Source organism: Styela clava, chromosome 14 (genome assembly GCF_964204865.1).
Source record: "Styela clava chromosome 14, kaStyClav1.hap1.2, whole genome shotgun sequence".
In the NCBI taxonomy this organism is placed as follows: Eukaryota; Metazoa; Chordata; class Ascidiacea; order Stolidobranchia; family Styelidae; genus Styela; species Styela clava.
The window spans coordinates 17586993-17599530 of NC_135263.1; the positions used below are offsets into that span (position 1 = coordinate 17586993).

The window sequence follows — 12538 nt, forward strand, 5'->3', positions numbered from 1 at the left end:
CTGTAATTTTTGCATGCCTGATAACTATTTTTCACGTCAATAGAAATTCAAGTTTTTTGCCTATATTCTTCGGGTACTACTGTTACCAAAGGTGACTTGTATGACACGGATAAGAAATAATTCGTTCAGGTGCTTCACAGCATCGAGCCATGTCCTAATACATTTAGTTATCCACTCTGCTGACAATTCCTTGAAACGTGGTTGCAGACGTATCTTATTCTTCTAGTGTGCCTCCCGGGGCTATCTATAATATATTATTTGTCATCATAAAATATCTGTTTTTTGTTTATGGCAGAACTTGATTTTAAAATTAGTTTTACCTCCCTGGTCCAAATCGTTTTGTCGTCAATCTAATTGGCTGAATTGTTTATTCATTTATTTAATCGTTTATTGTCGATCTGACGAATTAAAAAAAAAAGAAACTAACTGATTTAATTTGGGGCCTATCCAAAACAAATTATTTGCCACTATAAAGTTTATATTGTGCGTTTATGGCAGAACTTGATTTTAAGATTCGTTCTGACCCGTGGCTAAATCATTTTGAAAAGTTAAAATGTGGCCAAAAGTAGTTTTGCTCTTGTGTGAAAACAAACGTTAGAAATATAATAAAAAATGCACGTATGCCGAGCCTATAACATGGTATGGAAATTTCTATTCTATCGCGATTTCATCCCATAATCTGGTGTGAGAGGCTAAAAATAATAAAATAATATAACCAAAAAAAAAATCATTTTCATTATGTTAGTATTTTTACTGTTTTCAAAGTAAATATTTTTAGTACGATCATAGCCTAAGCCCTAATATATGCGTTAAATTCCATGCTGTTTCAGCGTTTATATTACCCATTACGGAATTCAGGAAAAAGGCGAATGCATATGCACGGCCGCGAAAACAATATTGAACAGCACAAATTGCACGGAAAAGAATTTCATGAATGAAATAATTTCAAAAAATATAAAATGAGTAAAAAAGTTTAGACAAGTGCTTTTTCCATGGAACGCATTGGGCGGTGGGTGGTGACCCCTGTTACATTGTAAACGTACGTTGTTTACAAATTTGTCGAACATTTTGCTTCTGTATGCAGTGCATCTTGCGCTGCCTTGTAACCAATCATTGTAGGCCCATTATTAATCTTTTTTCCTTTTGCTTGTAGCGTAAATTAGTAATTTTATCTGTTGTCTGGTTTAGCGTTTTCCTTTCGGTCATTTCCGCATCACGTATTCGTCGTGTAAGAGCGCAGATATTCGCCCGTATTGAGGACTGTTTACTTATCTATTATATATATATTATTGTAATTGTATTAACCACCGGGATCAGAAAACGTTTGGTAAGAATTTTGCCTTTTGTTGTTGATATATGCTTTGTGACTTAGGTTAATCAATTGTGTTTTATTCATTTAAGAAAACCGCTGTTCTTTGTCAAGTGTATAAAGAAGCTAATTTATGCGTGTGTCTAGTCTTATTCGTGGATAAAAGGGCTGAGAGTGGCGCGTTCGATACGTTTTCATTGTGTCTCGTCTATATAGATTCCGGACTATCAAAAGACGTGACATCCCCCTCACTAGAGTATTCAGGAGTCGAGGCGTAAGACATTGTTATTTGTATGTTCAATAACAACTGACTCAACGACCCTATCGTCGTCTATCGTCAAATATTGTTTTAATGAACTACATCTTATATATTGATAAAATATGCGTGTGTATGAGGGATTACCACACATTTTCGATACTTCGTCTGATTTAGTATCGTACAGAGCTGGTATTTCTATTTAGAGTTATAATATTTATATTAACTGCTTACTCTAACATTTAATCATGTCTTCCAATGTCTAACCTCCAACACATCAGGTGGATTTAACTGAATGGCAGAGTTAGCAACCCTGACATGGGAAAACTACGGCCCGCTGGGTAATTCAATCTAGCCCGCATGATGCTATCACGACCAAACTAAAACCAAATTTTAGTGTTCAGCTAAAAAAATGCTCAAGAAATTTGTTGAGATTGCGATTAAATTCAGTTTTGTCACGAGGTTTATTGTTTTCCACTTTCGCTCTTGTAACACTGTGAATATTGTTTATAAAATGTGACTTTTTACGTCAAACTTGTATGGCCCGCCACTCTAGGCCCTTGATCCATAAACCTTGCCCACTTCTGATAGACTATTTACGTCAATTTACACAGTTCAGCATTTCTGAACTTTGTTTGTCCGACAACAGAAATTCAATTACATTTTGAACCTTGGGGGCGTCGCTGCTCGATTTACCAATTTTGGTTTCAAGCGGCTTTCCTTCCATGGTAAAAATGTGTGTTCAATTTTAATTTTTTATTTTCGTTCATTATTATTTTGTTTATTTTATTTTTAGTTATTGGCCACCCTTTCGAAATCTCAAAAACATCAAGATATGCATGGATGGAGGAGTTATTACGTAATGTGTATGTTATGTTTTATGAAGAGTTCTTACCCCATAGTAATACACTCTGCGCCATAGCATTCTCCGGAATGTGCTGCGGCGTTAGTAGGACGGAATAAATCTTTTCATTTCCATCGGCGCAATGCAGTTTTGAGAAACAACATTCATATTTGAAGTCTAGAAACAATTCCAGAGAAATATTCGATGAGGCCAAAAACATTTAACAACAGAAAATCTACCTTCTCTCTCCTCTAACATCACTGAAATTATACATTTATCCGAAGGCAAATCAAAATTGTTCGCCAAATTAACTTCAAATTACTGCAGTCTTGATTTGAACCTAAATAATCTACCGGAATTTTCTAAACGTACCAATACAAAATTGAACGAAGTTGATATAACAGCCGGCATGGTTTCCCGAGCAACTGCCGCGTTCATCTCTTCCACTGCTTTCGAGCCAGACGGTATACGGACGGACGGTATGTTCTGGTTTAAAAAAGGTTCTCCTGAGCTGTCTCCGATATTGCCAAAGATATTCAACAAATGAATATCTGAATCCTCTTTCCCAGACTTCTGGAAATTGGGTACCATTGTTCCCACCTGAAAACAGAGGTGATTGGACGGACCTTGGTAAAACAAATTGTTTTTCGTCGAGGACGTTCTACCGCTGACTTGTTAACTGTGATAACTGAAAGAATATTCCCGCATTTAATCGAAGTTGGAGACGAAATCGATTGCCCTGCATATTTCAGTTGCTTTTGATAGAGATTGGCACGCCGGACACATTTTCGACATCATTATATCGTTTTTGTTTGTTCGCAAAATCAAATCAAGATTTTTCGAGTTTGTGAATAAGATAAATTAACTGCTTGTTTAAAACGCTTCTGCAAGGTGATTATGAAGTAATCTCATTTTGAAATTTCATTTCGAATCTTTAAATCGCCCAAACTGAAGCTTCCTGAGCAAATGAGCTCAAGTAAGCACGAGCTTAATATCTCACCACAGCTATGCTCAAAAATTAAATTTCAACAACCTGATTTCCAGAGCGGAGGAGAGATTGGGTGAAGCGATTTTAATATCACCGACAGGCATGGCCGTGCGTGTTTAGTTCAAATCTGTACGTTGATATAGGATGAAATTAATTACTCCATTAGATTGGCTACACTGATCGCGTTACCCTTGTTGAGTTGTACGTTGAATAATAATAAACTTCATTTCGCTCTGAGAAGAGTTGTCTCCCTCCCTCCGATTGCAGGTCTGGGGTGATGGCAGCGATATTTACCGACTTAACACATATGGGATCTAACACGTATATGATATATATATATATGACTTGTTTAGGAGTATGCTATCGTCTGAGTGACATACATTCGGTTTTGCTTTGCCAACGTCGAACCTCCACAATTGTTACTTATCGATCTTAAGATAAGTATTTGTCTGTCTGTTTGTTTGTCTGTTAGATTAACGCGATATCTCACTAAGGCGAAATTGAATCTGCTCCAAATTTTGCATGTGCATTCATCATATTTCAGGCCAGAAGCCTATTGATTTTGGATGAATTATGTCGTATAATTAGCGAGGTAATAACGAGTTATGTCGTATAATTAGCGAGTTAATATAAATAATTAGTGAGGAGACACGCGGTGTCACAGTATAGAGTCACGAATCGAAACCGCAGTTTCGATCGATAAGTCTTCGGTCTCCGACCGATATTCTCGTTTTACTGTTGGTTACTGTCGTTTGTTCTGTTTCGCTAAAAATTTTTTGTTGTTTGTCAACAAAACTAACAGACCATACAACCACGCAATTTCAAAAGGTAAACCTATACCTAGTTCAAAACTTCTGATTTGATTTGGTGGACTTCGAATTCAGATATCTCCAATTTCAACAATATTATACAATTAGTGTTTTGTGTGAATCTGGTGCGGACACTAATATTCTAGCGTACTCTGATACCATGCTGATGAAAATTTCAATAAACAGACCACACACACTTTTCAAGCAGGAAGATGATCTTGTTTATCTCGATTTGATTATCCTCCAACATTAAGAAGAACCTCCTTTGCGCAGATGTACTATGACTGTGATTCTGGCGAACAATAGATACAAGGTTGTCTTAGTACATTTAAACGATACTCCTGTGGTGTGGGTACCAGGTTAGGACAAGGCCATAATTTCATTCCGATTTTCCTTATTTTAGTTCTATTACGAGTTCGGGGACTGTCTGTGTTACCCAGTTGAATATACCCTCTGTTCATAGCTTTCAGTCCCTTTACACAACTTGATGTAGAGGATATGAACAAAATTAGTTATCTCCATATTGGTACACACACTTCTGGAGCCCCCATTCAAACATCCAGATAAACAAACATTGTTTCTTATTATTTTCTGATTTAGAAAGCCCTGACACACGGACATCAATCGTGGGAACGCCGGAAAACTTTTAGCTTCAGCTTGCTCGACAATTGAATGCGATATCTCATTTTGTAATCATTTCTCTCCTATACACAATATAATGTATGGTGCTATGCCATCCCAGAAGTCCGAAACTGTGTATCTTGAATTGTAATTCAGATACATTTGATAGGTAGCCTAGTTCATAATCTAATCTCATATATTTTCATGTAGTACTGTGTAAAAATTCATTTCTTTCACTGTAATTAATATATTTTCTTTCTAATTAGATTACGTTTTAGTACAGGCCTGGGCAAGCTCCGGCCCGCGGGCCGCATCCGGCCCGCGGCAACGTTTCATCCGGCCCGCGAGCAGATTTCTAAATTAAGACACTTACATTTTTTATTTACATATAAAATATACTTTGAGGGCAAATTTCATTAATGTAATAGAAATAAGCGTTTTGGTAGCTTTGTGTATTTTAGATTAGACCATGGCATAGTACCAACTGCTATCTGTAGTCATCTTTGTCGCAACGATCAGCGCTTGTTTTTGCACGTGATTACTGAACAGCAGAGTAATCGAAGCGTGAATTTTGCGCGCGTAATTTCGATGAGTCGCGTTTTGATTCGTGTCCCAATTAAGAAGGATACAGTTAGGCTAGTCAGCTCTGCGCTACTCAGCGTTTCAAATATTGTAGAAGTAGTGGTATGTAGATAAATTGTTGAATTGCGCCCAGCTTTATTTTATTCTTTGTTTATCCTTTTATTTATGTAACTTGAACTGTAGCGTCAATTCTAAACCTGTGCTAGATCTACAAAGTTGCAAAATGTCAGCCGAAAACAAGAAAAGTTGACACAGAATGCAGAATTTTTAACAAAAGTTGGACAGCGAAGTATTCATTCACAGAAGTCGATGGGATAGCTGTTTGTCTGGTTTGCAAGGAGAAGGTCGCGGTTATTAAGGTTTTTAATTTAAAAAGGCATTTTGAGACAAAACATGCAAAAAAATACAAAAATCTAAGTAATAATGAAATGGCGCAAACAGCGGAGAGTATGGTAGCAAAGCTCGAAAAACAGCAAAGTTTTTTCACAAGACTCCATGCATCTAATGATGCAGCTGTCATGGCCAGTTTCGTAATAGCTCACAAAATCGCTCAAAACAGCAAACCATTTTCTGAAGGGGAGTTCGTCAAAGAATGTTTAGTAGAGACGGCAGCAATTGTTTGTCCTGATAAAACAGATGCTTTTAAACAAGTTCCGCTATCGACAAGAACTGTCACCAGAAGGGTTGAGTGTATCGCAGGAGATTTAAGAGATCAGTTGCTACATTATGTCAAACAATTTGACTTCTTCACTTTAGCGTTAGACGAGAGTTGTGATGTACGCGACACTGCTCAGTTGCTTATTTTCGTTCGTGGAATTACTTGTGATTTCAAAATTACTGAAGAAATAGCTGCTATAAGACCAATGAAAGGAACAACAACAGGTGCAGATATTTTTAGCGAGGTAGATGCATCCATGGATAAGTTGGGACTTAAATGGGAAAAATTGGCGGGAGTGACGACAGATGGGTGCCCAAATCTTACAGGAAAAAATGTGGGATTGTTGAAGCGCATGAAAGACAGAGTTAATGAAATTGACCCAAAGCAGCAGTTAGTGTTTTTACATTGTATCATACATCAACAGGTATTGTGCAAGTCAGTGCTAAAAATAAGCCATGTCACTGATGTTGTTACAAAACTAGTTAACTTCATCAGGTCTCGAGCACTAAATCACAGACAGTTTATTTCCCTGTTGGAAGAGCAAGAAAATGAGCACACTGACATAGGATATCATACAACTGTGAGATGGCTCAGTTTAGGCAAAATACTGAAGCGAGTTTGGGACTTGCAGCAGGAGATTCGAGAATTCTGTCAAACAAAGAACAAGGATATTCCGCAGCTTTCAGATAAGAAATGGTTATCTGATTTTGCTTTTGTTGTTGATGTCACTGCTCTATTGAATGAGTTGAATTGCAAACTCCAAAGTAAAAAACTGTTTGTGCATAATATGCACAGCTTGGTAAAATCGTTCATAACGAAATTGCAGTTTCTTTCACGCCAATTACAGAACAATAATCTCGCTCATTTTCCCACACTCAACACAGCTACCACATCTGCAAATGATTTTCAAAAGTACTCTACAATGCTAGATGCACTGCATGCTGAATTTTTAAGACGATTTGAAGATTTCCGATTAATTGAAAATAAAATGAGTATGGTCTCTTCTCCTTTCACCAGTAACGTGGAAAACATACCATCTGACGCACAACTCGAGCTTATTGATTTGCAGTGTGACACTTTACTTCAGGAAAAATTTAAATCATCTGAAATTCTGGATTTTTATTCCTCTCTAAATAAAAAAAGTTTTCCCAACATAAGGAGACATGCTCAAAAGATGCTAGTTCTTTTCGGATCCACTTATATTTGCGAGCAAACCTTCTCAGTAATGAATTTTACCAAATCGAAATTTCGGTCGTCTCTCACCGATGAACATCTTTCTGATTTGCTGAGAATATCTACGTCTGCCATTGAACCCGACATTCAAGGACTTGTTAAGGCGCAGCAGAGCATACACACGTCTCATTAAAAATAACAATTGTATTAGATTTTGTTTCATTCAATTGTGTAATAAAATACAATAAAAAACGCAATGTGGGTTGACTCAAATTAGTCCGGCCCGCCACTGCATTTTGATTTGCAATGTGGCCCTCGAGCAAAAATAATTGCCCAGCCCTGTTTTAGTACATAGTGCAGGCCTGGGCAAGCTCCGGCCCGCGGGCCGCATCCGGCCCGCGGCAACGTTTCATCCGGCCCGCGAGCAGATTTCTAAATTAAGACACTTACATTTTTTATTTACATATAAAATATACTTTGAGGGCAAATTTCATTAATGTAATAGAAATAAGCGTTTTGGTAGCTTTGTGTATTTTAGATTAGACCATGGCATAGTACCAACTGCTATCTGTAGTCATCTTTGTCGCAACGATCAGCGCTTGTTTTTGCACGTGATTACTGAACAGCAGAGTAATCGAAGCGTGAATTTTGCGCGCGTAATTTCGATGAGTCGCGTTTTGATTCGTGTCCCAATTAAGAAGGATACAGTTAGGCTAGTCAGCTCTGCGCTACTCAGCGTTTCAAATATTGTAGAAGTAGTGGTATGTAGATAAATTGTTGAATTGCGCCCAGCTTTATTTTATTCTTTGTTTATCCTTTTATTTATGTAACTTGAACTGTAGCGTCAATTCTAAACCTGTGCTAGATCTACAAAGTTGCAAAATGTCAGCCGAAAACAAGAAAAGTTGACACAGAATGCAGAATTTTTAACAAAAGTTGGACAGCGAAGTATTTATTCACAGAAGTCGATGGGATAGCTGTTTGTCTGGTTTGCAAGGAGAAGGTCGCGGTTATTAAGGTTTTTAATTTAAAAAGGCATTTTGAGACAAAACATGCAAAAAAATACAAAAATCTAAGTAATAATGAAATGGCGCAAACAGCGGAGAGTATGGTAGCAAAGCTCGAAAAACAGCAAAGTTTTTTCACAAGACTCCATGCATCTAATGATGCAGCTGTCATGGCCAGTTTCGTAATAGCTCACAAAATCGCTCAAAACAGCAAACCATTTTCTGAAGGGGAGTTCGTCAAAGAATGTTTAGTAGAGACGGCAGCAATTGTTTGTCCTGATAAAACAGATGCTTTTAAACAAGTTCCGCTATCGACAAGAACTGTCACCAGAAGGGTTGAGTGTATCGCAGGAGATTTAAGAGATCAGTTGCTACATTATGTCAAACAATTTGACTTCTTCACTTTAGCGTTAGACGAGAGTTGTGATGTACGCGACACTGCTCAGTTGCTTATTTTCGTTCGTGGAATTACTTGTGATTTCAAAATTACTGAAGAAATAGCTGCTATAAGACCAATGAAAGGAACAACAACAGGTGCAGATATTTTTAGCGAGGTAGATGCATCCATGGATAAGTTGGGACTTAAATGGGAAAAATTGGCGGGAGTGACGACAGATGGGTGCCCAAATCTTACAGGAAAAAATGTGGGATTGTTGAAGCGCATGAAAGACAGAGTTAATGAAATTGACCCAAAGCAGCAGTTAGTGTTTTTACATTGTATCATGCATCAACAGGTATTGTGCAAGTCAGTGCTAAAAATAAGCCATGTCACTGATGTTGTTACAAAACTAGTTAACTTCATCAGGTCTCGAGCACTAAATCACAGACAGTTTATTTCCCTGTTGGAAGAGCAAGAAAATGAGCACACTGACATAGGATATCATACAACTGTGAGATGGCTCAGTTTAGGCAAAATACTGAAGCGAGTTTGGGACTTGCAGCAGGAGATTCGAGAATTCTGTCAAACAAAGAACAAGGATATTCCGCAGCTTTCAGATAAGAAATGGTTATCTGATTTTGCTTTTGTTGTTGATGTCACTGCTCTATTGAATGAGTTGAATTGCAAACTCCAAAGTAAAAAACTGTTTGTGCATAATATGCACAGCTTGGTAAAATCGTTCATAACGAAATTGCAGTTTCTTTCACGCCAATTACAGAACAATAATCTCGCTCATTTTCCCACACTCAACACAGCTACCACATCTGCAAATGATTTTCAAAAGTACTCTACAATGCTAGATGCACTGCATGCTGAATTTTTAAGACGATTTGAAGATTTCCGATTAATTGAAAATAAAATGAGTATGGTCTCTTCTCCTTTCACCAGTAACGTGGAAAACATACCATCTGACGCACAACTCGAGCTTATTGATTTGCAGTGTGACACTTTACTTCAGGAAAAATTTAAATCATCTGAAATTCTGGATTTTTATTCCTCTCTAAATAAAAAAAGTTTTCCCAACATAAGGAGACATGCTCAAAAGATGCTAGTTCTTTTCGGATCCACTTATATTTGCGAGCAAACCTTCTCAGTAATGAATTTTACCAAATCGAAATTTCGGTCGTCTCTCACCGATGAACATCTTTCTGATTTGCTGAGAATATCTACGTCTGCCATTGAACCCGACCTTCAAGGACTTGTTAAGGCGCAGCAGAGCATACACACGTCTCATTAAAAATAACAATTGTATTAGATTTTGTTTCATTCAATTGTGTAATAAAATACAATAAAAAACGCAATGTGGGTTGACTCAAATTAGTCCGGCCCGCCACTGCATTTTGATTTGCAATGTGGCCCTCGAGCAAAAATAATTGCCCAGCCCTGACATAGTGCATATAGTGTATATATATATCCATAGTGTATATTTTATACTGAAAGTGTAATAAAAGAGAACTTGTGTAATTTTATTTAGTGTTTATTATTGGCAACTGACTCATATCGTTTTGTTGTTATTGTTATTAATATGTTTTGTTGTTCCTGTTGGTATTTTTCTTTTTTTCCTTATGAAATATTCGCTTTTCTCATCAACTATACTGAACCAATTGCTTCGAAATTTCGAAGGGGTAAAGATAGTACTTTTTGTTGAAAGATTATTCCTTAATTTTTTTTTTAAAAACTTTCTGTGGGCTTTATGTGATTTGGTTTTCACTTTAAAATTTTGTGTGATGACCTCTTCAAAATTAATAGAAATTGTTTGTAGCGGTTCCACGAACTTTCTCGTGCTACGCGAAAATCGCAAGTTGTTTTTTGGCCGTACGTACAGTAGACTAGATGGAGTACTGTCAGCGCCGGATTAACCATTAGACCATATAAGCACGTGCTTAGGGCACCAAGCAACGAGGTGCACCACAGAAATTTTAGAGCAGAATTTTATATAGTTTATCAGTGTTTATTAAAATATTAACCTTCTTTATTAAAAATAAACACTGAAACTTATTTTTTTGGACTTGAGCCGTTTTCTTGAATTGTTGTTGTTTTTTCTTACTGGTATTCTCATTGTTGCTGCATTTTTGTTTTAAAAAAAAATCTTTTCTCTTCAACAATTGGACAAATGAACTATTTACACTATGTGTCGGTTCCACGATCGCATTCCAACGACCTAGTGGTCAGCGAAGGGAGTTTTTTGATCAGGTAGACCAGGGTGGTCAAAACCCTGTCATGCTGATAGATTCCGTGCGGCTCACTAAACAATTTTAGCGTATATTTGTATCTAATGGAAGAACGCTTTTGAGGAACGTTAGCTATTCCAACTGGGGTCAAGAACCCGAGATTCAAACCTCTTTTCTAACGCTTTGTGCCTTTATTTTAGTAAAAACACTCCTCCGTTTTTAAGCGTCGGCCATGTGGACAGAACACAGTAGTGACGAAACGCAGAGCCGACTTAACGCCGGCGCAATCCATTTTTTTTAACTAGTTCCCGAAATACCAACTTAGACGGACTTGGTGGTTATTTGAAGATGGCAGTAAGCTTGCTCACACTGCAAGTTTTTAAATTACTCAAATATTCGTAATAAAAGGATTGTCACACGAAAAGTCGCATAAGGAAAACACGGCGGAAACGTATTTCCTTGCCCATCACACAGTGTCTGGTTTGATTTCAAGTAATATCTGTCACGAAAGAATATAATTTGAAGCGACATCAAACGCGAGATGCGGAAAATAAAACGGTAATTTTAGGGAATTAATTTTTAAATAACTGAAGGCTTTATATATATATATCTTCTTCAAAAGAACGCCACCCATGCAACATGATAATGGTCTGATTAGAACGGTAAACTCTAGTTGTTTATTAAATTAAAAGTAAGTAAACTCGCGATATTTCGATCACTTTTGGGTGTTCTCCGACTTGTGGCCCGCGAGACCTCCTCAAAAGTTTTTGCGGTCAACCTAGAACCACCCTGACGTAGACTACTAGGTACCGGTAAAATTTCAAACTACAGTTGTGACTTGTATACTTTGGTATTTCGATTCACGCTGAGACTGGAGGCATGAATCTTTATTGTCACACTTCTTCAGGATTAGAGCTCGACCGTTATATCGGCCCGATGTTGTGTGTTTTGTGTGTGCGATGGCTATATATAACGGTTAAAAAATCTAAAAATGTTCGTAAAAGTTGTTTTATTTACTGTTGGTTATGATTATTTCTAATGGATAATACACTTATGTGGTTTATTGTTTTTATATTTAAAGTACACATAAGGGGGCACCAAAGTCTTCAGTGCTTAGGACACCGAAGGGGCATAATCCTCCCCTGGGTACTGTAAAAGGTGAAGTAGACTACTACTTCGCTTTGGCTTTAGTGTCCATTTATTTGAACATCGCTCTCTTGTTATCTATAAAAATATTTCTTTTTCTCTCTCTCTTGTTGGGCGATGGCCATTTTAATCATAACAAAGAAGCGAACGCCATGCGAAATGTCTTTTTCCAAGTCCAGTCAAACTATCCGCTAGACGACTCTAAAGAGCAGTTTTTGCACCTGATCGTTGATGCGTGTGAAATTAATGTTCGCGGAAATGTCGAGCAGGTTGAAAACGATAACACATGCTTGCACAGAAAACCTATTCAGCCGATCGACGCGGCGCTATGTCGCGGCGGGTTTGCACTGGGACGACTCGGCCCCACTCTGTCCATTCGTTATCTTTGTCAGTCTATTTACAAGTGTCGTAGTGAGTGCATTCATACTACTGGATTAGTTAAAGTTGTTAATCATTTACCGCGGTATTAAGGTTCAGGTTCGGAAAAGGAAAGTCAGTTCAGAAAGATTTTTATCGACTTCTGATGATAATCTTC

The 12538-nt window shown here is 37.5% G+C and overlaps 2 pseudogenes; both read left to right on the forward strand.

The window, feature by feature from the left end:
• The first annotated feature begins 5837 nt into the window (after positions 1-5837).
• LOC120326533 (general transcription factor II-I repeat domain-containing protein 2A pseudogene) lies at positions 5838-7575 on the forward strand (annotated as a pseudogene).
• A 752-nt stretch (positions 7576-8327) lies between these two features.
• On the forward strand, positions 8328-9923 carry LOC120335283 (general transcription factor II-I repeat domain-containing protein 2A pseudogene; annotated as a pseudogene).
• Positions 9924-12538: the final 2615 nt, after the last annotated feature.